The sequence below is a fragment of the Pseudophryne corroboree genome, chromosome 5, assembly GCF_028390025.1.
Source record: "Pseudophryne corroboree isolate aPseCor3 chromosome 5, aPseCor3.hap2, whole genome shotgun sequence".
Taxonomy (NCBI): domain Eukaryota; kingdom Metazoa; phylum Chordata; class Amphibia; order Anura; family Myobatrachidae; genus Pseudophryne; species Pseudophryne corroboree.
The window spans coordinates 549,896,376-549,921,829 of NC_086448.1; the positions used below are offsets into that span (position 1 = coordinate 549,896,376).

The 25,454-nt window shown below is 44.1% G+C and overlaps 1 long non-coding RNA gene across 2 annotated transcripts; it reads left to right on the top strand.

Moving 5' to 3' along the window:
- The first annotated feature begins 544 nt into the window (after positions 1–544).
- On the top strand, positions 545–23,808 carry LOC134929206 (uncharacterized). 2 transcript variants are annotated; one of them, XR_010178377.1, is made up of 3 exons: positions 545–615; positions 1,322–1,478; positions 14,354–15,525. It is a non-coding gene; the product is annotated as an uncharacterized LOC134929206 (long non-coding RNA). The 2 variants fall into 2 exon arrangements; XR_010178378.1 differs by lacking the exon at positions 545–615 and adding an exon at positions 23,344–23,808 and having other exon boundaries at positions 969–1,478; positions 14,354–15,420.
- Positions 23,809–25,454: the final 1,646 nt, after the last annotated feature.

Here is a 25,454-nt window from a genome sequence, read left to right on the forward strand (position 1 = left end):
TTATACACACAGCCTGAAGGTCATTTTAGACAATAATTTTTATAACTTTGTGCATTAAACAAAGCGTGTGTGCATTCACACAATTCATTTATGTTTCATATACACCTTATACCAGGCATTCCCAACCACGGTCCTCAAGGCACACCAACAGTGCAGGTTTTAGTGATATCCAGCCTTCAGCACAGGTAACTTAATTAGTAGCTGAGTTATTTTGATTTAACCATCTGTGCTGCAGCCTGGATATCACTAAAACCTGCACTGTTGGTGTGCCTTGAGGACCGTGGTTGGGAATGCCTGCCTTATACACACAGCCTGGGGGTCATTTAATACAATATTTTTAATAACTTTGTGTATTAAACAAAGTTTGTGTACATTGAACCATCAAAAAACAAAGGTTTCACTATCTCACTCTCACTCAAAAAAGTCTGTATTTCGGAATATTACGTATTTCGGAATATTTGGATATGGGATACTCAACCTGTATAGGCTTACCATACTACCCCTTTAAACCGGGACACTCATGGGTTCTGTGGCTGATTACAACCAGGTGAAATGCAGGTTTAAAGTCAGTCAGCCACAGATCCTGTGTAATTCATGAGTAACCTGGTTTAAAAGGTTGGTATGGTAAACCTATTATATTTCATAGTTTGCCAAACCACTCTGATTATCTGCATTATAATAAACTTTGTCTTGCAAGAAAAAAATATATGCTTAAACTTCGCTCCACCTTTTTTGTTACTTATGTATACTGTTATTAACCACTTCTTAAGGAACTTCCTACAAGACTAGTAAATTTTCAACTGCTCTTTTAAAATAATGTTTCACTCAGTTAATAGCCTCTTTTGTAGCTTTCATTGTGTAATCCACACATATACAGTTATCTCTCTTTAAGTGCATCATTGAAGACTTCTTTGAAATCTTAGCAGGTTATTTTTAACCCTGCTGAAGCGTGCAGATCTGAGCTAAAAAAATAAAAGTGGGCACTCAGATGTTGTCATCCATTCATTTATGAAACACAAAATGTGAACCTGCACTGAATTTTCATTTTTGCACAATATCTCCACCAAATGTATTTTTAAAATGCATGCATACTTCCCAGTCCTTGGAACCACCCGGAACAGTAATCTCCTGAACTTTATTCCCTCAGTTTTTTGGAGATGCCTAGTGTAAACCACTTATTATGATGATCAGCTCATTCACAAGACCTGATCATCACTTCAGCTCATCAGCTGCATTTCTCTCTGCTCAGCAAAAAAATGTTTTGTGTGACGTGCTTCTTTTTATACTAACTTGGTTTATTCCAATTTTTACCCTTAAAAAGAGAAAATACATTATCAATGTCTACTAAATATCAACTGAGGAAAAAAGCTAAACATGCCAAGCAATCAAAGACTAATGAAGATCCAGGTATTAAATCAATTAAGAAGTATCAAAAGCTACCTAATCATCAAGGAACAGAATTGGCACCACAATATGTAGTAAGTATTGGAAAGCCTAATTTACTAAACATACCCTGCAGTCACATAATTGCATGTAATTTTACCAGCATAATTAACTAATTTAATTACCACTTCTCAAGTGCATCAATTATTGACGTTACAGAGTTTTCAGACAGCAGAATTACTGCATGGTACATTCGGAGAATGCAAAACACAGTTTTATCTGCTGCAAAGCCAGCATCATTACAAGCGGGGAGAACACAAATGGGGGTATATCAAAGTATTCTATGTTCTCCCATGAGGATGAGTCATATTAGGGAGACTTTTATAAGCTAAATCTGTATTCCTAATTCAATGCAAATCACTTGCACCAAATCTAGTTGTGAGATTGTCATTGAAAAGCTGTTAACAGTGCTGCCAAAATGTCCCTTGTAGGTCTAATTATCAGTTGAAAAATGAACACTTGACACTTAAAACAAAACATGCTGAATCCTGGTGGATTTTATTGCACTGAATACATCATACTTAGTTTACATTTTAACAAATTGCTCATCTTTTAGGGTAATACTTACAGATGTATTTTGCTAAGTTAATATTTATATGTTTTATTATATTAGACATTTTATTTGGCTAAATAAAGCTCTGTGTATGTACAGTACATATATTAGAATACATTTTAATAAAACAATACTATAACAAAACAAAACACAAATGATACTTTATTTGCCAGAAACAACCAATCAACTTCTAACTTTCAGTTAGGGTTAGGTTCAAGACTATGGGGTACATTTACTAAGCAGTGATAAGAACGGAGAAGTGAGCCAGTGGAGAAATTTCCCCATCAACCAATCAGCAGCTCTGTATCATTTTATAGTATGCAAATTATAGATGTTACTTCAGTGCTGATTAGTTGCCATGGGCACTTCTCCACTGGCTCACTTCTCTGCTCTTATCACTGCTTAGTACATGTACCCCTATGCTATATAAATGACAGATGTACTAAGGGCTCTATTTACTAAGCATTGGATGAAGATAAAGTGGACGGCGATAAAGTACCAGCCAACCAGCTCCTAACTGTCATTTTCAAACTCAGCCTGTAACATGACAGTTAGGAGCTGATTGGCTGGTACTTTATCTCCATCCAATGCTTAGTAAATAGGCCCCTAAGCCTAGGGAGGGTTAAAGTGTATGGAGATAAAGTACCAGCCAATCAGCTCTTAACTGCCATGTTACAGTTTAAAAAAAATGACAGTTAAGAGCTGGCTGGTTGGTTGATTGATTGATTGGTTGGTTGGTTGGTACTTTATCTCTATCCACTTTATTACTCTACAAGGCTTAGTACATCTGACTCTCATGGGTGCATTGGGCAACTATTCTACTTTTCCTCTGTCTGATGCCTAATACATCTCCCCCACTGGGAGCACACAGTGTAGTAATGGGTTCCCCACAGCACCAAAATGCTGCTGTGATTAGGTGCAGGGCCACTCTTCTCCTGTCTGAGTAAGAGAACAGAGGACATTTCATATGTCCATAGTGACATAAAATTCTGAGTAGTGTACTGAATGAATCAGCAAGGAGTGGTGGAGGTGTGTCCATGGTAACTGCTTGACCTATGAGGTTGCTGAGGAATCAGGTGATGGGAGGGGCTTAGCCCTTATGAGGGGAGGATTGATTATGTTCTCCCTCTTTTCCTCAGGAAAAATTGAACAGTGAAGTGCTCTGTGTTTGTGTTGTACTGAATTGTTTATAACTGTGAATTTGTGGTATTTTCTTCTCCATTTCCTTTCAATCTTTACTACTCTCTATTTTTCTCCCCCTTTTTTCTTTAATCTATCCTTTATCTAACTATTCTTTCTTTTACCATGCCTAGGCCCAGTCGTGCTATGGGTCCCCCTATATGTTTTATTGAAAGTGGTGGAAGGGGTACCGCTGAGTCGGTGTCAAGTGGGGGACAGGTTATTTCAGCACAGGGAAGATGGCAGGGTGTAGTAAATGTGGGTGGTAATCCCGCCACAAGGGGTCGGGCTCGACCTCCTGAGAGAGCTGTGGTGGGTGGAGCTGCGTCATGCAGAGGCCGGGTGACCAGCTCATCTGTATCACGCGCTGGTGGCATACTTAGCGGTGTGAGTGCTAATCCTTTGGAAGTGCAGGCTGAAAGTACGATGTCTCGGAGCACATCGGAGCGTGGGTGCCATGGTGGAATCACGGAGTAGGGTGATGCGGAGAGCGGTAATGTCGAGAGGTGTTACCTCAGGATTGCATGTTCCAGAGGTGCACCACAGTTGTCCCGTCGCCCGTGGGGGACCGTGGCAGGCAGAGGCGTTCATTGCAGAACCGGACTTTCCAGAGGTGTGCAAGCTGGAAGGGGCACAAGTGAACAATTGGTGGTGCAAGGATTTGGAGCACATAATAGAGGCAGTAACAGGGAGAGGGCCAGTTTAAGGGGTGCCTATGGAATCACAGAGGGAGTTGGACAGTGCGTGGGTACTTCAGGCCTGGGAAATGCTGGTGTGCAGCAGAGAATTGAGCCTGAGTATGAGCAGCAGAAGTGTGGCGTCTGAGGTAAATCAAATAGGCGCACGGTTCCTAGGTATTCATATGCAGACACTGTACGTTTAGGGAGTAAAGGTGTTGGCTGGAATTCATCTGAGGTGGCATCTATATGCACTTCAGTAATATCAGCACTGGTCCCTGTTCTTACTGCGGGTCATGCTGATGGGAGAGTCTTGAGGGGGCAGAATCCATCCATGATTAATGAGTCTAGTGTTAGTGAACCTGCGGCCGTGGGTTCACGTGCTAGGGCACGCAGGAAAAGTGGGGGTAATGAGATACTTGATGAGTGTCTAGTGGATGTTTCCCCTTGCATTTCTCCTGCAGAATCTTTGATTGTCCCTGAACTACATTCAGGGGAGTCAGCGGCTGTGGTTGAATCCGCTCTGGACGATGGTGGTAGATTTTATGGTGAGTCTGATTTTGACCTTGAAGCGTGCAGGAGGGTGCAGTAGCCAGCTCGGGCAATAAGTCAGTGGTTAAGGAGAAAACATGCAAGCAAAAAGCTGCAGATAAGCAAAAACGTAGGTGCAGGCGCAGGAAGGAGAGTGGTTCATCCACATCTTCCTCTGAGTCCTCCGGTTCAGTAGATAGTGATTGCAGCGGTTGCAAAAGAAAACACAAAGAAGGCGCAAACACAGCAGTTCTAGTATGTCCTCTGAGGAGGGTCCTGAAGATTCTCTGCAATGTGCTAATAGGGATGTTTTAAGAGGAGTACGGCCCAGAATTAGGGATCATATACGAGAGGGCAAATATGTTAACATGTTTGCGTTAACCATCAAAGCAAAAAAGGCATTAGCTGCTGCCAGAAGGAAATCGGGTATAGGTGAAGAAGCGTATAAATCATATTCTAATTGGCAAAAAGACATGCTGGTCTTTGCGGGCCTGTTATTTAGAGACGAGACCTCAAGAGCATTTGAACATAATCAAATATATGTATTTGTTAGATGAATTAGCGAGATCAGGGCGTAGGACAGCTTGGAGGATTTATTATGAGGATTTTCGCAGGAAACAGCATGACAGAGCTGTCGTAGATTTTGATAAAAAAGATGTGGAGATTTTTGTAGACGTTACACAACCATTAAAAAGTGGTTCTGAAGTGATTAGTGAGAAATGTGGTAGTAACAGTAATAGATGGAAGGCAGGGAAGAACAGCCAAGGTAGGTGCTATGCTTTTAATAATGGTCAATGCACCCTAGGGTCAAGGTGTCATTTTCTGCATGTTTGTATCCGCTGTGGGGGTCACATCCCATTAGAGACTGCTCGCAGCCCTCAAGTGGTAGAGGAGGTTTTAACAGACAGCAGAACCGCGCTCCTGTGGTTGCCAATACTAAGTAGGGCCCCTACTCCTGTGAGATTAGATAAATTGTCTTATTGGTTAGAATATTACCCAGAGAAGATGCTGATTTGTTAAGGTTGGGTTTTTCCATAGGTTTCCCTTTGCCTATTAAAGGCCAAGTTGGTTCTGGTTTGGTTCGTAATTTGCGCTCGGCTGAGCAGTTTCCAGAAATTTTTAAAGAAAAAGTTGATAAAGAGGTTGCTTTGGGAAGAATGGTAGGGCCTTTTAGTTCGCCGCCAGTTCTGGATTTAATTGTCCCTGGTGGTTATTGTTCCTAAAAAGATCCTGGGAAAGTTTAGATTAATTCAGCATTTATCCTGTCCAAAGGGGTCCTCAGTTAATGATGCCATTCCTGAGTTTTTGACCATGGTAGTTTATCAATCTATTGAAGATGCGTTGGCAAAGATTAGGTCATTTGGTAGAGGAGCGTTGATGAGTAAAATTGACATAGAGTCGGCTTTTCGTCTTTTGCCCATTGATCCGGAATATTTTTGTTATTTGGGTTTTCGTCTGGATGATGGTTTCTATGTTGATAGATATCTTCCTATGGGTTGTTCTATATCTTGTTTGTATTTTGAAAAGTTTATTAGTTTTTTGCATTGGTGCATTTAAGAATATACAGGCCAGTCTGGAATTGTTCATTATTAAGATGATTTTTTGTTCATGGGCCCCGCTGAGGTAATGTTTTATCGAATGCATTGTCATTGTTTACTGATTTTGGGGTTCCAGTAGCTGATGAAAAGATGGTGGGCCCTATGTCGGTGTTGACCTTCTTGGGTATTGAAATTGATACAATTGAGGGTTGCTGTTGTTTGCCCAAGGAAAAAGTAGCTAAGCTGAGGGAGGATATAATTGTGGCATTGGCTAATGGCAAGGTGACATTGAAACAGGCTCAATCATTGTTGGGGTCACTTAATTTCACTTGCTGGGTTATCCCAATGGGTAAGGTCTTTAGCAGGAAGTTGGAAAGAGCGACAGCGGGTGTTAAGAGGCCTGGTCATTTTGTAAAATTATCTAAACAAAAAAGAAAGGAGTGTGTTCAATATCCACGCACAACTGTTTGAAACATGTATACCCTTCACCTTAATACAAACAGAGTCACAAATAAATGCAGTATACTGAGCTTTCAATGTCCGACTCCTTTTGCCAAGTTGTTCACAAAGGTGAATTTTGGAAATTCATTCAATTCCAAGTGATAGCGGTTCTGCAAAAATGTGTTCCAAACCAGTGCTTGATAGCAGCGGAATGGGAGCCACAAGAAATAAAAACAATAATAGTGCAGTAGTAAAAACAAAGCTGATGTTTTAATAACAAGTTGCACTTACAGAAAAATAGAATTAAAATCACATGTAAAGGACCCAGTGGCACACAGGAACACAGCACAGCAGCTCACGGACATCCACAGATGGTCTCCAAAGGGTAACGACGGCCTCAAAACCGGAATTTGAAGTCGTCAGTCCTCGAGATATCATGCAGCGTCCTCGGGTGTCCACAAGAGTAAATAGTCCACAGCCACACTTAACGCGTTTCGGATCACATAGGATCCTTCATCAGATTGGCTGTCCTTTATTAATGTCAGCTTTAAATATAAGGATGAAGGAGTTTTTCCTCATTTATGGTAATATTATCATGCAAATCCACGCTGGAACGCATGTATAACTTCTGGTCGATGTAATATCCGCCGGAAGGAAGTAGTTTTGATTAATTTGCAAATGTGTTTTAGATTATGTGATTAGGAGGTCTTTTAAAGGACTGTTTCTGGACTTTCACCACACTTCTGATGAAGGATCCTATGTGATCCGAAACGCGTTAAGTGTGGCTGTGGACTATTTACTCTTGTGGACACCCGAGGACGCTGCATGATATCTCGAGGACTGACGACTTCAAATTCCGGTTTTGAGGCCGTCATTACCCTTTGGAGACCATCTGTGGATGTCCGTGAGCTGCAGTGCTGTGTTCATGTGTGCGATGGGGCCTTTACATGTGATTTTAATTCTATTTTTCTGTAAGTGCAACTTGTTATTAAAACATCAGCTTTGTTTTTACTACTGCACTATTATTGTTTCTCTATCGTCCTAGTGGATGCTGGGGTTCCTGAAAGGACCATGGGGAATAGCGGCTCCGCAGGAGACAGGGCACAAAAAGTAAAGCTTTAGGATCAGGTGGTGTGCACTGGCTCCTCCCCCTATGACCCCCCTCCAAGCCTCAGTAAGATTTTTGTGCCCGGCCGAGAAGGGTGCAATCTAGGTGGCTCTCCTAAAGAGCTGCTTAGAAAAGTTTAGCTTAGGTTTTTTATTTTACAGTGAGTCCTGCTGGCAACAGGATCACTGCAACGAGGGACTTAGGGGAGAAGAAGTGAACTCACCTGCGTGCAGGATGGATTGGCTTCTTTGGCTACTGGACATTAGCTCCAGAGGGACGATCACAGGTACAGCCTGGATGGTCACCGGAGCCTCGCCGCCGGCCCCCTTGCAGATGCTGAAACAAGAAGAAGGTCCAGAATCGGCGGCATGAAGACTCCTCAGTCTTCTTAAGGTAGCGCACAGCACTGCAGCTGTGCGCCATTTCCTCTCAGCACACTTCACACGGCAGTCACTGAGGGTGCAGGGCGCTGGGAGGGGGGCGCCCTGGGAGGCAATGAAAACCTATTTTTGGCTAAAAATACCTCACATATAGCCTCCGGGGGCTATATGGAGATATTTAACCCCTGCCAGAATCGGTTAAGAGCGGGAGACGAGGCCGCCGAAAAAGGGGCGGGGCCTATCTCCTCAGCACACAGCGCCATTTTCCCTCACAGAAAGGCTGGAGGGAAGGCTCCCAGGCTCTCCCCTGCACTGCACTACAGAAACAGGGTTAAAACAGAGAGGGGGGGCACTAATTTGGCGTTAGAAATATATAAAAAAGATGCTATAAGGGAAAACACTTATATAAGGTTGTCCCTATATAATTATAGCGTTTTTGGTGTGTGCTGGCAAACTCTCCCTCTGTCTCTCCAAAGGGCTAGTAGGTCCTGTCCTCTATCAGAGCATTCCCTGTGTGTGTGCTGTGTGTCGGTACGTGTGTGTCGACATGTATGAGGACGATGTTGGTGAGGAGGCGGAGCAATTGCCTGTAATGGTGATGTCACTCTCTAGGGAGTCGACACCGGAATGGATGGCTTATTTAGGGAATTACGTGATAATGTCAACACGCGGCAAGGTCGGTTGACGACATGAGACGGCCGACAAACAATTAGTACCGGTCCAGACGTCTCAAAAACACAGTCAGGGGTTTTAAAACGCCCGTTTACTTTAGTCGGTCGACACAGACACAGACAGGGACACTGAATCCAGTGTCGACGGTGAATAAACAAACGTATTCCTTATTAGGGCCACACGTTAAGGGCAATGAAGGAGGTGTTACATATTTCTGATACTACAAGTACCACAAAAGAGGGTATTATGTGGGATGTGAAAAAACTACCGTAGTTTTTCCTGAATCAGATAAATTAAATGAAGTGTGTGATGATGCGTGGGTTCCCCCCGATAGAAAATATGGGCGGTATACCCTTTCCCGCCAGAAGTTAGGGCGCGTTGGGAAACACCCCTTAGGGTGGATAAGGCGTTCACACGCTTATCAAAACAAGTGGCGGTACCGTCTATAGATAGGGCCGTCCTCAAGGAGCCAGCTGACAGGAGGCTGGAAGATATCATAAAAAGTATATACACACATACTGGTGTTATACTGCGACCAGCGATCGCCTCAGCCTGGATGTGCAGAGCTGGGGTGGCTTGGTCGGATTCCCTGACTAAAAATATTGATACCCTTGACAGGGACAGTATTTTATTGACTATAGAGCATTTAAAGGATGCATTTCTATATATGCGAGATGCACAGAGGGATATTTGCACTCTGGCATCAAGAGTAAGTGCGATGTCCATGTCTGCCAGAAGATGTTTATGGACACGACAGTGGTCAGGTGATGCAGATTCCAAACGGCACAAAGGTGTATTGCCGTATAAAGGAAGAGGAGTTATTTGGGGTCGGTCCATCGGACCTGGTGGCCACGGCAACTGCTGGAAAATCCACCGTTTTTACCCTAAGTCACATCTCTGCAGAAAAAGACACCATCTTTTCAGCCTCAGTCCTTTCGTCCCTATAAGAGTCATATCTGCCCAGGGATAGAGGAAAGGGAAGAAGACTGCAGCAGGCAGCCCATTCCCAGGAACAGATGCGTTCCACCGCTTCTGACAAGCTCTCAGCATGACGCTGAGACCGTACAGAACCCCTGGATCCTACAAGTAGTATCCCAGGGGTACAGATTGGAATGTCGAGACGTTTCCCCTGCGCAGGCTCCTGAAGTCTGCTTTACCAAGGTCTCCCTCCGACAAGGAGGCAGTATGGGAAACAATTCACGAGCTGTATTCCCAGCAGGTGATAATTAAATTACCCCTCCTACAACAAGAAAAGGGGTATTATTCCACACTATATTGTGGTACTGAAGCCAGAAGGCTAGGTGAGACCTATTCTAAATCTAAAAAAAAAAAAAAAAAAAATTTGAACACTTACAAAGGTTCAAATCAAGATGGAGTCACTCAGAGCAGTGATAACGAACCGGGAAGAAGGGGACTATATGGTGTCCCGAGACATCAGGGATGCTTACCTCCATGTCCCAAATTTGCCCTTATCACTAAGGGTACCTCAGGTTCGTGGTACAGAACTGTCACTATCAGTTTCAGACGCTGCCGTTTGGATTGTCCACGGCACCCCGGGTCTTTACCAAGGTAAATGGCCGAAATGATGGTTCTTCTTCGAAGAAAAGGCGTCTTAATTATCCCTTACTTGGACGATCTCCTGATAAGGGCAAAGTCCAGGGAACAGTTGGAGGTCGGAGTAGCACTATCTCGGATACTGTTACAACAGCAGGGGTGGATTTCTAAATATTCCAAAATCGCAGCTGATCCCGACAACAAGTCTCCTGTGCTTAGGGATGATTCTGGACACAGTCCAGAAAAAGGTGTTTCTCCCGGAAGAGAAAGCCAGGGAGTTATCCGAGCTAGTCAGGAACCTCCTAAAATCAGTGCATCATTGCACAAGGGCCATGGTAAAAAAAAAAAATGGTGACTTCCTTCGAAGCAATTCCATTCGGCAGATTTCATGCAAGAACTTTTCAGTGGGATCTGCTGGACAAATGGTCCGGATCGCATCTTCAGATGCATCAGCGGATAACCCTATATCCAAGGACAAGGGTGTCTCTCCTGTGGTGGTTACAGAGTGCTCATCTTCTAGAGGACCGCAGATTCGGCATTCAGGTTTGGATGTTGGTGACCACGGAGGCCAGCCCGAGAGGCTGGGGAGCAGTCACACAAGGAAAAAATTTCCAGGGAGTGTGATCAAGTCTGGAGACTTTTCTCCACATAAATATAGCTAAGGGTAAATTTATAATGCTCTAAGCTTAGCAAGACCTCTGCTTCAAGGTCAGCCGGTATTGATCCAGTGGGATAAAACATCACGGCAGTCGCCCACGTAAATAGACAGGGCGGCACAAGAAGCAGGAGGGCAGTGACAAAAACTGCAAGGACTTTTCGCTGGGCGGAAAATCATGTGATAGCACTGTCAGCAGTGTTTCATTCCGGGAATGGAAACTGGGAAGCAGACTTCCTCAGTAGGCACGACCTCCACCCGGCAGAGTGGGAACTTCATGGGGAAGTTTTCCACATGATTGTAAACCGTTGGGAATTACCAAAGGTGGACATGATGGCGTCCCGTCTGAACAAAAAACGGGACAGGTATTGCGCCAGGTTAAGAGACCCTCAGGCAATAGCTGTGGACGTTCTGGTAACACCGTGGGTGTACCAGTCGGTGTATGTGTTCCATCCTCTGCTTTTCATACCTAAGGTACTGAGAATTATAAGACGTAGAGGAGTAAGAACTATACTCATGGCTCCGGATTGGCCAAGAAGGACTTGGTACCCGGAACTTCAAGAGATGCTCACAGAGGACTTATGGCCTCTGCCGCTAAGAAGGGACTTGTTTCAGCGAGTACCATGTCTGTTCCAAGACTTACCGCAGCTGCGTTTGAAGGCATGGCGGTGGAACGCCGGATCCTAAGGGAAAAGGCGTTCAGGAAAAGGTCATTCCTACCCTGGTCAAAGCCAGAAAGGAGGTGACCGCACAGCATTATCACCACATGTGGCGAAAATATGTTGCTTGGTGTGAGGCCAGGAAGGCCCCACGAAGAAATTTCAACTCGGTCGATTCCTGCATTTCCTGCAAACAGGAGTGTCTATGGGCCTCAAATTGGGGTCCATTAAGGTTCAAATTTCGGCCCTGTCGATTTTTCTTCCAGAAAGAATTGGCTTCAATTCCTGAAGTCCAGAAGTTTGTCAAGGGAGTATTGCATATACAACCCCCTTTTGTGCCTCCAGTGGCACTGTGGGATCTCAACGTAGTTCTGGGATTCCTCAAAACACATTGGTTTAAAACCAGTCAAATCTGTGGATTTGAAGCATCTCACATGAAAAGTGAACATGCTCTTGGACCTGGCCTGGACCAGGCGAGTGTCAAATTGGTGGGTTTTTTTTCTCAAAAAAGCCCATATCTGTTTGTCCATTCGGACAGGGCAGAGCTGCGGACTCGTCCCCAGTTCTCTCCCTAAGGTGGTGTCAGTGTTTCACCTGAACCAGCTTATTGTGGTGTCTTGCGCCTACTAGGGACTTGGAGGACTCCAAGTTGCTAGATGTGGTCAGGGCCCTGAAAATATAGGTTCCAGGACGGCTGGAGTCAGGAAAACTGACTTGCTGTTATCCTGTATGCACCCAACAAACTGGGTGCTCTTGCTTCTAAGCAGACTATTGCTAGTTGGATGTGTAATACAATTCAGCTTGCACATTCTGTGGCAGGCCTGCCACAGCCAAAATATGTAAATGCCCATTCCACAAGGAAGGTGGGCTCATCTTGGGCGGCTGCCCGAGGGGTCTCGGCTTTACAACTTTGCCGAGCGGCTATTTAGTCAGGGGCAAACACGTTTGTAAAATCCTACAAATTTGATAACCTGGCTAAGGAGGACCTGGAGTTCTCTCATTCGGTGCTGCAGAGTCATCCGCACTCTCCCGCCCGTTTGGGAGCTTTGGTATAATCCCCATGGTCCTTTCAGGAACCCCAGCATCCACTAGGACGATAGAGAAAATAAGAATTTACTTACCGATAATTCTATTTCTCGGAGTCCGTAGTGGATGCTGGGCGCCCATCCCAAGTGCGGATTATCTGCAATACTTGTACATAGTTACAAAAATCGGGTTATTATTGTTGTGAGCCATCTTTCAGAGGCTCCGCTGTTATCATACTGTTAACTGGGTTCAGATCACAGGTTGTACAGTGTGATTGGTGTGGCTGGTATGAGTCTTACCCGGGATTCATAAATCCTTCCTTATTGTGTACGCTCGTCCGGGCACAGTATCCTAACTGAGGCTTGGAGGGGGGTCATAGGGGGAGGAGCCAGTGCACACCACCTGATCCTAAAGCTTTACTTTTTGTGCCCTGTCTCCTGCGGAGCCGCTATTCCCCATGGTCCTTTCAGGAACCCCAGCATCCACTACGGACTCCGAGAAATAGAATTATCGGTAAGTAAATTCTTATTTTTTATTTCTTGTGGCTCCCATTCCGCTGCTATCAAGCACTGGTTTGGAACACATTTTTGCAGAACCGCTATCACTTGGAATTGAATGAATTTCCAAAATTCACCTTTGTGAACAACTTGGCAAAAGGAGTCGGACATTGAAAGCTCAGTATACTGCATTTATTTGTGACTCTGTTTGTATTAAGGTGAAGGGTATACATGTTTCAAACAGTTGTGCGCGGATATTGAACACACTCCTTTCTTTTTTGTTTGTTTCCTTGGAGTATTGGGTGATTACTCTGTGTGTTTTTCTGCTGCAAAATACTTTCTGTCAACAGCGCACTATTGTAACATAAATTTTTACATTTTCCTAAAATTATCTAAAGAATGTCGTAGGGATTTGCATATTTGTGAAGAATTTTTGTCGGATTTTAATGGTATTCGCATTTGGCAGTCTGAACCTAGATCCAATGTTGAGTTGCAATTATTTACTAATGCGTCTGGTTCTTTGGGTTTTGGAGCGTACCTGGAGGGCAGGTGGTGTGCGTCCCCCTGGCCCAAAGCATGGTTTGATGAAGGCCTTACAAGGAATCTGTTGTGGTTGTTAGAGTTATTCCCAATCGTGGTTGTGCTGCAGTTATGGCACGAGGTATTGGCCAATGTTTTGGTAGTTTTTTGGTGATAATTTGGGGGTAATTCAGGCGATTAACAGACAAAAAGCTGTTGGTCTACCTGTTTTGCATTTGTTGAGTCAGATTGTGCTGTGTTGCCTACAATGGACTATACATTTTTGCACTAGGCATGTTCCAGGCATTGAAAATGGCATGGCAGATGCTCTATCATGTTATGAGTGGCACAGGTTCAGGGTGCTAGCGCTGGAGGAGAATGTATCTGGTAACCCTTGCCAGTCTTATGCCTGGCAAGTGATACACCCAGATTGGAGGGCCTAGCACTATGGTTCTTGGCGCCTTCCACTCTTCGGGGGGGGGCGCTCGTGTGGGCAAATTAGAGCTCTTGGTATGTGGAAGTCTAATGTATTTTGGAAATATATCAGGTTTTGACCTGGGGTAATTTAATCAGACTTGAGGTTTCAGCCACTCACCATATTTGGGGGTCTTGAGGAATTTTTTATCCTGTCAGGTGCCATAAGCCATTGGGTTCCCACCCGCTTGACAGGTGTGTTTTTCGCCTCTCGTCAAGACTAATTCTTCATATTCCTCCCCCCCCCCCCACCACAACCCTGCCTTTCAAATTTGTCATCTTAAAGTCCAAATGAAAAATAGCTTTTAATGATTAAAAAATACCATTTTAGAAAGGTCATAATGGGAATAGTTGGGTTTTTTTTGTCTTAGAAGTAAAGTTGCTGTTAGGTTATTTCTTTGAATTCTGGTAGTATGATGTTTGTGAATATTGTTTTTATATTTTCAGATTGGCATTTGGATGAGTGTCCGATATGGATTGTGGGGCACTCATATGTCTTTCACGGTGAAAGGTCTGGGTTGGAGTGCCTTCAGTCCCCTGAAGCGGAGCTGATCAGGTGGATCAAAAATGTGGATAAAAAGCAATGGGCAAAGGACAGGACAATGCACCCTGCTGGGAAGAAGTGAAGAGGACTTCAAAAAGGAAAGCCAAGGGGTCACCAGCACACTAGAAGCAGTGGATAAGCCACTGCACTTACAGTATATACACCACTGAATGCATATATAACCGGCACTGCATGGACAATGGTAAAAGTAAGGTGAATATTGTCCTGCATGATATATGCTTGACTGATGATTAAGGATCCCTGGTGTAAGATTTGTACTTAATTTATCCTCCACCCCTATACTTGTATGATGATATAGTCCTACCTATGCCGTCCAAACAGCCTAAGTGATATGCCCTGCATGGGTTCTCTATAGTTTGTCACCATTCGTCATGTCGACACTCATAATGTTGACCTTAAAATGTCAACATAGCTGTAATGTCAACATGCAGTATGTCAACATCCATTATGTCAACACAGATACAGTAAATTGTTGACATGATTAGAATGTTGACAAAACATTTTTCCTGGTACAGTACCTGGTAGCGGATCTCCTGCAGCTCCAATGGAGTCTTCTGGATTCTGGCGGTCAGGTAATTGTCCTATAGCCTAACTCTAACCTTTTCCCCCAGTGAATAACCCTAACCCTCTGCTCTGTGCAGAATGTCTACATTTCCTTTTTTCGATATTTCACATGTTCCCATTCTGCAGTGTCATTATGTTCTATGTCGACTTTTCAACAATGTCTACATCATGATTGTCGATATTATAATTGTAGATATTTAGAATGTTGACATAGTGACTGCAGGCTGTCCAGCACACTGTAATCTTTTCAATTTAAATTGTATGTAATAAAATACATTGTTTAAGTTTGGGCTCTGTCTAAACTAAATAATAAGGGGCAAAATTGGCCATTTTGTTGTTGTAGATTCATGGTGATGCTGCATCCAGAAAGAATAGTTGTAATCAGGTAACTATTATATCTACTAGTACAATTTGAAATAAATACCACTGTTGAAATAAGCACCGTTTTATAGTTATCATTACATGAGAATAATGTAGTTTGTTTGATCTGAGTCATACTAATAAAATTAACGTACAAGAACAGCCAAGTGCCGGCCTTATGTATGAATTAATCATCTTTCAAAATTAAGATTGGAATTTGAATATCTGAAATCATAGATTTACACAAAACTGGAATGATTGGAAATAATGTGTACCATGTATACGGTAGTTTAGTCATTGTTATTATATTGAGAGGTACTGTATGTCTTTTACAGTGCATCCAGAAAGTATTCACAGCGCTTCACTTTTTCCACATTTTGTTGTGTTACAGCCTTATTCCAAAATGGAATTAATTATTTTTTCCCCCTCAAAATTTTACAAACAATACCCCATAATGACAACGTGAAAAATGTTTTTTTTTCCAGATATTTGCAAATTTATTAAAAATAGAAAACTAAGAAATCACATGTACATAAATATTCACAGCCTTTGCCACGATGCTCAAAATTGAGCACAGGTGCTTCCTGTTTCCAATGATCATCCTTGAGATGTTCATACAGCTTAATTGGAGTCCACCTGTGGTAAATTCAGTTGATTGGACATGATTTGGAAAGGCACACACCTGTCTCTATAAGGTCCCACACTTGACAGTGCATGTCTGAGCACAAACCAAGCATGAAGTCAAAGGAATTGTCTGTAGACCTCCGAGACAGGATTGTCTCGAGGCACAAATGTGGGGAAGGGTACATAAAAATATCTGCTGCTTTGAAGGTCCTAATGAGCACAGTGGCCTCCATCATCTGTAAATGGAAGAAGTTCAGAACCACCAGGGCTCTTCCTAGAGCTGGCCGGCTGTCTAAACTGAGCGATCGGGGAAGAAGGGCCCTAGTCAGGGAGGTGACCAAGAACCTGATGTCAGAGCTACAGCATTCCTCTGTGGAGAGAGGAGAACCTTCCAGAAGGACAACCATCTCTGCAGCAATCCACCAATCAGGCCTGTATGGTAGAGTGGCCAGATGGAAGCCACTCCTTAGTAAAAAGCACATGGCAGTCCACCTGGAGTTTGCCAAAATGCACCCAAAGGACTCTCAGACCATGAGAAACAAAATTCTCTGGTCTGATGAGACAAAGATTGAACTCTTTGGCATGAATGCCAGGCGTCATGTTTGGAGGAAACCAGTCACCTCTCATCACCAGGCCAATACGATCCCTACAGTAAAGCATGGTGGTGAAGCATGTGGGGATGTATTTCAGTGGCAGGAACAGGGAGACTAGTCAGGATAGAGGGAAAGATGAATGCAGTAATGTAACCTACTCCAGAGCACTCTTGACCTCAGACTGGGGCCATAGTACATCTTTCAGCAGGACAATGACCCTTAGCACACAGCCAAGATATCAAAGGAGTGGCTTCAGGACAACTCTGTGAATGTGGCCCAGCCAGAGCCCAGAGTTGAATATGACTGAACATCTCTGGAGAGATCTGAAAATTTGTGTGCACTGACGCTTCCCATCCAACGTGATGGACCCTGAGAGGTGCTGCAAAGATAAGTGTGCCAACCTTGTGGCATCATATTAAAAAAGACATGAGGCTGTAATTGCTGCTAAAGGTGCATCAATACTGTAATGAGCAAATGCTGTGAATACTTATGTACATGCGATTTCATAGTTTTATATTTTTAATAAATTTGCACACAAAAAAAAAATTCACGTTGTCATTATGGGGTATTGTGTGTAGAATTTTGAGGGAAAAATTAATTTATTCCATTGTGGAATAAGGCTGTAACATAACAAATTGTGGGAAAAGTGAAGCGCAGTGAATACTTTCCGAATGCACAGTCTATAGTTTAATGTGTGAAGGAAGTAAAAACATCAGCTGTCAAGGCATTGCTCTTGTGTTAATAAGCTGCTATAATTTATTGAGATTGTTAATTGCCCCTGAGATTTCATAGCACTTGAAACTTGGCAAATTTACAACCCAAACAAAAAAGGATTTCTTCTCTGGCTGTGATACAATTCATTACACAATGGCTGTTCTACAGTCCTACATGTAAATGGACACTATATCCATGTTGTGTTTTCTTCAGGAGAGGGTATAAAGTTAAAACCAGATTCATTTCATATTTTTTTTTATCCCACCATGGTTGAAATATTAATCTAAATATGTTGCTTATAAGAAAATCTAAATCTGATTATTTTTGTTGCTAAGAAAGGATAATTGCATGCTGGTTAAATGTATTTCTCTATCGTCCTAAGTGGATGCTGGGGTTCCTGAAAGGACCATGGGGAATAGCGGCTCCGCAGGAGACAGGGCACAAAAAAGTAAAGCTTTTACCAGATCAGGTGGTGTGCACTGGCTCCTCCCCCTATGACCCTCCTCCAGACTCCAGTTAGATTTTGTGCCCGAACGAGAAGGGTGCAATCTAGGTGGCTCTCCTAAAGAGCTGCTTAGAGAAAGTTTAGCTTAGGTTTTTTACTTTACAGTGAGTCCTGCTGGCAACAGGATCACTGCAACGAGGGACTTAGGGGAGAAGTAGTGAACTCACCTGCGTGCAGAGTGGATTTGCTGCTTGGCTACTGGACACTAGCTCCAGAGGGACGATCACAGGTACAGCCTGGATGGTCACCGGAGCCGCGCCGCCGGCCCCCTTGCAGACGCTGAAGAGAGAAGAGGTCCAAAATCGGCGGCTGAAGACTCCTGAGTCTTCATAAAGGTAGCGCACAGCACTGCAGCTGTGCGCCATTTTCCTCTCAGCACACTTCACACAACAGTCACTGAGGGTGCAGAGCGCTGGGGGGGGGCGCTCTGAGAGGCAAATAAAAACCTTATTAGAGGCAAAAAATACCTCACATATAGCCCACAGAGGCTATATGGAGATATTTAACCCCTGCCTAACTTCAAAAATAGCGGGAGACGAGCCCGCCGAAAAAGGGGCGGGGCCTATCTCCTCAGCACACAGCGCCATTTTCTCTCACAGAAAAGCTGGAGAGAAGGCTCCCAGGCTCTCCCCTGCACTGCACTACAGAAACAGGGTTAAAACAGAGAGGGGGGGCACTGATTTTGGCGATATTGTATATATATAAAAGATGCTATAAGGGAGAAACACTTATATAAGGTTGTCCCTATATAATTATAGCGTTTTTGGTGTGTGCTGGCAGACTCTCCCTCTGTCTCCCCAAAGGGCTAGTGGGTCCTGTCCTCTGTCAGAGCATTCCCGGTGTGTGTGCTGTGTGTCGGTACGTGTGTGTCGACATGTATGAGGACGATGTTGGTGAGGAGGCGGAGAAATTGCCTGTAATGGTGATGTCACTCTCTAGGGAGTCGACACCGGAATGGATGGCTTATTTAGAGAATTACGTGAGAATGTCAACACGCTGCAAGGTCGGTTGACGACATGAGACGGCCGACAATCTATTAGGACCGGTCCAGGCGTCTCAGAAACACCGTCAGGGGTTTTTAAAAACGCCCATTTACCTCAGTCGGTCGACACAGACACAGACACGGACACTGAATACAGTGTCGACGGTGAATAAACAAACGTATTTCTCATTAGGGCCACACGTTAAGGGCAATGAAGGAGGTGTTACGTGTTTCTGATACTACAAGTACCACAAGAAAGGGTATTATGTGGGAGTGAAAAAACTACCTGTAGTTTTTCCTGAATCAGATAAAATAAAATGAAGTGTGTGATGATGCGTAGGGTTACCCCGATAACAAATATTGGCGTTATACCCTTTCCCGCCAGAAATTAGGGTACGTTGGGAAACACCCCTTAGGGTGATAAGGCGCTCACACGCTTATCAAGTGGCGTTACCGTCTCCAGATACGGCCGCCCTCAAGGAGCCAGCTGATAGGAAGCTGGAAAAATATCCTAAAAAGTATATACACACATACGGTGGTTATACTGCGACCAGCGATCGCCATCAGCCTGGAGATGCAGTGCTGGGTTGGCTTGGTCGGATTCCCTGACTGAAAATATTTTATTCATGTAGAGCATTTAATAGGATGCATTCTATATATATGTATGTGAGATGCACAGAGGGATATTTGCTCTCTGGCATCAAGATAAGTGCGTTGTCCATATCTCCCAGAAGATGTCAGGGACACGACAGTGGTCAGGTGATACAGATCCCATACGGCAGATGGAAGTATTGCTGTATAAAGGGAAGGAGTTATTTGGGGGTCGGTCCATCGGACCTGGGGACCACAGCAACAGCTGGGAAATCCAACCTTTTTTACCCCAAGTTACATCTCAGCTAAAAAAGACACCGTCTTTTCAGCCTCAATCTTTCCTTTCCCATGAGGGCATGCAGGCAAAAGGCCAGTCATATCTGCCCAGACATAGAGGTAAGGGGAAGTAGACTGCAGCAGGCAGCCCTTTCCCAGGAAAAGAAGCCCTCCACCGCGTCTGCCAAGTCCTCAGCATGACGCTGGGGCCGTGCAAGCGGACTCAAGGTGGGGGGGTAGTCTCAAGAGTCTCAGGGCACAGTGGGATCACTCGCAAGTTGACCCCTAGATCGTACGAGTATTATCCCAGGGGTAAAGATTGGAGAGTCGAGACATCTTCTCCTCGCAGGTTCCTGAAGTCTGCTTTACCAACGGCTCCCTCCGACAGGGAGGCAGCATTGGAAACAATTCACAAGCTGTATATCCAGCAGGTGATAATCAAAGTACCCCTCCTACGACAAGGAAAAGGGTATTATTTTTCCACACTATATTGTGGTACTGAAGCCAGACGGCTTGGTGACACATAGTCTAAATCTAAAATGTTTTGAACACTTACATAAAAGGTTCAAATCGAGATAAAGTCACTCAGAGCAGTGATAGCGAACCGGAAAAAAGGGGACTATATGGTGTCCCTGGACATCAAGGATTACCTCCATGTCCAAATTTTGTCCTTCTCATCAAGGGTACCTCTGGTTCGTGGTACAGAACTGTCAATATCAGTTTCAGACGATGCCGTTTGAATTATCCACGGCACCCCGGGCCTTTTTACCAAGGTAATGGCCGAAAAGATGTTTCTTCAAAGAAAAAAGGCATCTAAATTATCCCTTACTTGCACGACCTAAAAAGGGCAAGTTCCAGAGAACAGTTGGAGGTCGGAAGAGCACTATCTAAAGTAGTTCTTCGACGGCACGACTGGATTCTAAATATTCCAAGAATCGCAGCTGTTTTCCGACGATACGTCTGCTGTTCCTAGGGATGATTCTGGACACGGTTCAGAAAAAGGTTTTTCTTCCCGAGGAAAAAGCCAAGGAGTTATCCGACCTGTCAGGAACCTCCTAAAACCAGGAAAGGTGTCTGTACATCAATGCACAAGAGTCCTGGGAAAAATGGTGGCTTTTTACGAAGCAATTCCATTCGGCAGATTCCATGCAAGAATTTTCCAAAGGGATCTGTTGGACAAATGGTCAGGGTCGCATCCTCAGATGCACCTGCGAATAACCCTGTCGCCAAGGACAAGGGTATATCTTCTGTGGTGGTTGCAAAAGGCTCATCTATTGGAGGGCCGCAGATTCGGCATACAGGATTTGATCCTGGTGACCACGGACGCCAGCCTGAGAGGTTGGGGAGCAGTCACACAAGGAAGAAACTTCCAGGGGGTATGGACGAACCTGGAAAAGTCTCTTCACATAAACATTCTGGTACTAAGAGCAATCTAAAATGCTCTAAGCCAGGCGGAACCACTCCTGCAAGGAAAACCGGTGTTGATTCAGTCGGACAACATCACGGCGGTCGCCCATGTAAACAGACAGGGCGGCACAAGAAGCAGGAGTGCAATGGCAGAAGCTGCCAAGATTCTTCGCTGGGCGGAGAATCACGTAATAGCACTGTCAGCAGTGTTCTTCCCGGGCGTGGACAACTGGGAAGCAGACTTCCTCAGCAGACACGATATTCACCCGGGAGAGGGGGGTCTTCATCCAGAAGTCTTCCACATGCTAATAAACTGTTGGGAAAGACCAATGGTAGACATGATGGCGTCTCGCCTCAACAAGAAACTGGACAAGTATTGCGCCAGGTCAAGAGATCCACAGGCAATAGCTGTGGACGCACTGGTAACACCTTGGGTGTACAAATCAGTATATGTGTTTCCTCCTCTGCCTCTCATACCAAAGGTATTGAAGATTATACGGTGAGGAGGAGTAAGAACAATACTAGTGGCTCCGGATTGGCCAAGAAGGACTTGGTACCCGGAACTTCAAGAGTTGGTCACGGACGACCCGTGCCCTCTACTTCTGAGAAGGGACCTGCTACAACAGGGTCCCTGTCTCTTTCAAGACTTACCGCGGCTGCGTTTGAAGGCATGGCGGTTGAACGCCAGATCCTAAAAGGGAAAGGCATTCCAGAAGAAGTCATTCCTACCTTGATTAAGGCAAGGAAGGAAGTCACCGCGAAACATTATCACCGCATTTGGCGAAAATATGTCGCGTGGTGCGAGGATCGGAGTGTTCCGACGGAGGAATTTCAACTGGGTCGTTTCCTACATTTCCTACAATCAGGATTGTCTATGGGTCTCAAATTGAGATCTATTAAGGTTCAAATTTCGGCCCTGTCAATATTCTTCCAAAAAGAATTGGCCTCAGTTCCTGAGGTACAGACTTTTGTTAAAGGAGTACTGCATATACAGCCTCCTGTGGTGCCTCCGGTGGCACCGTGGGATCTAAATGTAGTTTTAGATTTCCTCAAATCCCATTGGTTTGAACCATTGAAAAAGGTGGATTTTAATTATCTCACATGGAAAGTGACTATGTTACTGGCCCTGGCTTCCGCCAGGAGAGTATCTGAATTGGCGGCTTTATCTTATAAAAGCCCTTATCTAATCTTCCATTCGGATAGGGCAGAACTGAGGACTCGTCCGCATTTTCTCCCTAAGGTGGTATCAGCGTTTCACCTGAACCAACCTATTGTGGTGCCTGCGGCCACTGGCGACTTGGAGGACTCCAAGTTGTTGGACGTTGTCAGAGCCTTAAAAATATACATTTCAAGGACGGCTGAAGTCAGAAAATCTGACTCGCTGTTGATACTATATGCACCCAACAAGTTGGGTGCCCCTGCTTCTAAGCAGACGATTGCTCGTTGGATTTGTAACACAATTCAACTTGCTCATTCTGTGGCAGGCCTGCCACAGCCTAAATCTGTTAAGGCCCATTCCACAAGGAAGGTGGGCTCATCTTGGGCGGCTGCCCGAGGGGTCTCGGCATTACAATTCTGCCGAGCAGCTACGTGGTCGGGGGAAAACACGTTTGTAAAATTCTACAAATTTGATACCCTGGCAAAAGAGGACTTGGAATTCTCTCATTCGGTGCTGCAGAGTCGTCCGCACTCTCCCGCCCGTTTGGGAGCTTTGGTATAATCCCCATGGTCCTTTCAGGAACCCCAGCATCCACTTAGGACGATAGAGAAAATAAGAATTTACTTACCGATAATTCTATTTCTCGGAGTCCGTAGTGGATGCTGGGCGCCCATCCCAAGTGCGGATTATCTGCAATACTGTACATAGTTATTGTTAACAAATTCGGGTTATATTGTTAAGGAGCCATCTTTAAGAGGCTCTTTCTGTTATCATACTGTTAACTGGGTTTAGATCACATGTTGTACGGTGTGATTGGTGTGGCTGGTATGAGTCTTACCCGGGATTCAAATTGCCTCCCTTATTGTGTACGCTCGTCCGGGCACAGTACCTAACTGGAGTCTGGAGGAGGGTCATAGGGGGAGGAGCCAGTGCACACCACCTGATCTGGTAAAAGCTTTACTTTTTTGTGCCCTGTCTCCTGCGGAGCCGCTATTCCCCATGGTCCTTTCAGGAACCCCAGCATCCACTACGGACTCCGAGAAATAGAATTATCGGTAAGTAAATTCTTATTTTTTTTTAATTTTTCTAATTTATAGGAACAGCCATGCATGTTGACAGTCTACTGTGATATGTTTTACACAGAAAATTAATTAAACAATTAGATTTCTTTATATGTTACAATGGATGAGAAAAATATGGATCAGTCTGGAAGACACAAATGTTACGCTACAGGTGACGTTTTTCTTTTCATAATTGATTCTGGACGGCTCTAGATCATTCATCAGACAAGCAAATTATAGGAATGTAGCAAATACTGTAGTTAAATTAGTGTTTTATGTCTACAGTATAATCATACAGCTTATTTTAACTGAACATGTATTCATCCTTTATAGCTGGTCATTCCCTTAATAACTACCTGCCGTCTTAACATGTTTTTTTATTTGTTTTTCTGATTTTCCTTTTTTTATTTACATAATTTATATTTAACATTTTAAGAAATAAACATACAAATCAAACAGATAAATACAAAAACACAGGCATAACAAAACCAATTGATAAAAAGACAGTAATAAAACAAGACAAGCAAAGAGTCTAATTCAGTGTTGAATGCAGATCTTCCAATTTTACATACTGCACTGAGCACACTGGGGGTCATTCAGCTGCGATCGGATTTGTTATCACCGCTGGAGGCAGCAGTGATAGCAAATCCGACTGCACCTGAATGACATTTCGATGTTTGATGCAAATGAATGACATTTGATGCAAATTCAGCTGGATGCGTTTATAACATTTGATTTACATTTGATGCAAATGCAGCATGAGGCGTATATAACATGCAGACGCGTCCTGCTGCACTAGTGATCTGAACTGTGTCCTAAGATGCAGCATCAGATCAAAGCACCCTCCATCGGGCGGCTTGCAGTACCTACGGTGCCATGCAAGCTGCACATCTCAGAGGCTAGGAAATCTCCATCCTACGACGGAGATCCCTGGTCTCTTCCCACCCTCTAAACAGCATTGACACACCTCTGCTTTTACAAATGGAGCTCGTCGCTGCCCCCTCCCCACTGTCTGATGCCAGCCTGCATTCTATCATGCAGCACCCATTCGCGCATGCGCAGAATGGATCCTGCACATGCGTAAAATCCCAAAAATAGGTACTTTGCAACGATGGTGTCAGGTGTAATTGCACCTAAAAGACCCCCACTGTATGCAACTTTGAGTAACTATGGGCAATTCAGAGGGGTATGCGGTTAGCATACCGATGGTCAGGATCCTTGCGGTCACAATACAAACACTGGGATCCTGATGGGGGCACCATACCGCAACCGGTATTCCAGCAAGGTAGGTGATTCCCCCTTTATGGGTGTCCACAACACCCGTAGAGGGAGAATAAAACCTGTGGTGAGCAAAGTTCGCTACCGAGCCTGCAAGGGGATCCAATGAGAAGAAAAGATATGTGGAAAAAAATAAACTCTGTATTAAGGACACACTTTATAGTTCATGATGAAACTTAACTTTTAATTTTAATTTAGAAAATAGAGAATCACAATACAGTATGTTGTAGTGAGTCATACAAAAAATATCACAATATCAAAAAAGCAACATAGAAGTTGCCCCTATGACCATGGCCTATGGGTAATTACCGCACACAGATCAGTCTTATGTATATTATTATTTTTTTCCTGTGAGGGACAATGTTTGTAATTTTTTTCTTGTGGGGACCATTGTTTTTTTATGTATTTTTATTTTTTTCTGTGAGGGCCAATATATATATTTTTCCTGTAGTGAGCCTTTTTTTGGGGGGTGGGGGGGTGGATGCATGTGGGTGGACAGTAGGGGGCCCATTTTGTGAGTCACAGGCCCACAATTTCTGATGACAGCTCTGCTTGTGACAGCAAAGCTCTGTGCTTATGCTCTACTACTTTCAATGTTTGTTTTTCAACATGTTTTAGTATTGATTGGCTTGAATGTCAGCAAGATTTAATGCTGCTACGATGCCACTCGTCATACCCCTTTCTTCACCCTGGTTCTCTCAAAATCCATTCAACGCGTACGGTACATACTTCTGGCACTATGAGCTAAACATCTCCTGTAGCTGTGTTTTCAGTTTGCTCCTACCATCAGAGCTCCTCTGCACTCACATACACATGATCTCACTGGACTAGTCTCTTCCACTGCAAGGTCTCTCTGCATCATCCACCCT